The sequence below is a fragment of the Cnephaeus nilssonii genome, assembly GCF_951640355.1.
Source record: "Cnephaeus nilssonii genome assembly, chromosome: 3".
Taxonomy (NCBI): domain Eukaryota; kingdom Metazoa; phylum Chordata; class Mammalia; order Chiroptera; family Vespertilionidae; genus Cnephaeus; species Cnephaeus nilssonii.
Genome location: NC_137074.1, coordinates 70,189,870 through 70,191,988, shown reverse-complemented (window position 1 = coordinate 70,191,988; position 2,119 = coordinate 70,189,870).

The following is a 2,119-nucleotide window of genomic DNA, read 5'->3' as shown; positions in this document are numbered from 1 at the left end:
TGCAGCGTAGACCTACCAGCTCACGTGCCCAAGGAGCCAGTGGGAGCTTAGAGGCCCCTGCCTCTTAAAGGAAGCCTTGCCTGCATGCACTTTCCACACAGAAGTGAGAGATGCTGATGGGAGCTGAACTGAACTGGCTTAAATGACATTTCCTCACAGTTCTGGAGGTTGGGAGTCCCAGATCAGGCGCCAGCAAATTCGATTCTTGGTGGAGGCCCTTTTCAGGGCTTGCAGGTGGTAGACTTCTTATTGTGTCCTCAGGTGATGGAGGGAAGGAGCTGGAATGTCTCTTCCTCTTCTTAGAAGGGCATTAATCCCAACAGTGACCCCACCCTCCCCATTCATAGAAACCTATCACCTCCCAAAGGCCCCAGCTCCACATGGGCCTCAACGAATGAATTTTGAAGGACACCAACATTCAGTCCATAACAGCATCAGACCTCAAAGTTTTTTAATTAGGTCCTGTACTATACCCAGAGATTCCCATTTGTATCTAATCTAATTTTAAGAATTTTCTGGTTGTTGAATATTTAGGAAGATGCTTTCAATTTTCCTTACTAAAATTTAAAAAAAAAAGAAAAAATTACAAACTTTGTCTTTATCCCAGAGATTGGTATTCCTTTCCCATCCATCTTCATACTACCTTTTGGCCTTTAAGCCTAGAGTTTACAACTCTCCTCTCAGTGACCTACACTCTACTCCAAAATCACCCTCCCTCATGTGAGTTAATGGAATTTCCAATGGAGGAGAGATTTGTGAGCAGAAAAGCCTTCCAAACTCTGCTCTTAGCCATCCCCTGCCCATGCTGCACCACACAGACACCCCTCTCATGATACCCCAGCTTAAAAAACTCGTTCAACTTCATAAAATAAATGTCCCAGGAAGACAGCTAACATTTGCAAAGTACTTTGGTACAAAGGACTGATACACAAGGGATCTCATGATGCTTGTTAGACTGGAGAATACATCCCCATTGTAGAGATGAGGTAACTTGGACCCAGTGAAGTAATTTCTCAAGTTCAATAGAGGCAAACAGTTAAGGTGCAGAATCAGCTGTCCTGGTTCCTAATCCTAAGCAATGTCAAAATATTCCATTAGAATGAACACCCCATTCCCAATCTGGTAATAGACATGTCATAACAGGAAACGTTAGAAGAATAGAAGGCAAATAGTTGATTCAACTGAATGGTCTGATCCCAGCTAAAGTGGAGTTTCTCAAAGGCTTGTCTAGTCCTGAGAGCAGTAATATGTCTAGTGGTTCTAAATGGAGCTTTCAAAATAAAAGTCAGTATGCACTTGTATGTGGTTAAAGTAATCAGCTGACATGGCAAACACTAGGGAAAAAAGCAGATTGTTTACTACAGCTAGCTTTACTGCTTTATGCAACTCTCCAACCCAAATCTGTGACGAAAGGGCACAATCATGGTGTTATAACCAAGGCTGAATTCAAATTAATTCTATTGGATCCCTAGCTCTCCCTCATCTTTACCAAGAAAAAAAAAAACACAAACAAACAAACAAACCAAAAAACCCATCATAGTAGGAAACCTCAAGGAAACATCATTATGACCTGATTTTTGATTTTGTGATTCTCCTTCTAATCTATTCTTTCCAGCTGGAGCATGGCTGGGATTTGTCAGCCCTTGACCAATGTGCAGGTAATTAAAAAAAGGTACATCATTGGAAAGATCATGCAAAATTAATCACCTGGAAGATAGTATTTTGATAGCAGCAAACAGAAATGCAGATTAAATGACGCCAGGACCCTTACACCTGCAGAATAGTTCTCAAATCAAAAGTTTGAAAACCTGACAATACACAAATAACACAGCAAAGGAGTTTTATTATGAAAAGTAGAAAAGCAAGTAAAACTCATGATCTTAAAGCTGCTAAACATTACATAATCATTTACTAGTCATAAACCACTAATGATTCAAAGGAGGTCCTAGCCCCATTATGCCCCATTTCTAATAGGATTAGGCTACTGCAGGACAAATAAAAGGCTATAAAATTGTTACCAAAACTATATTTTAGTTCTATGGTGGTTTTGCCATCTCTACTTAATTTGTCAGCTCTAGTATACAAGTATAATAGTATATTCCTGAGACAGCTTGGCTCT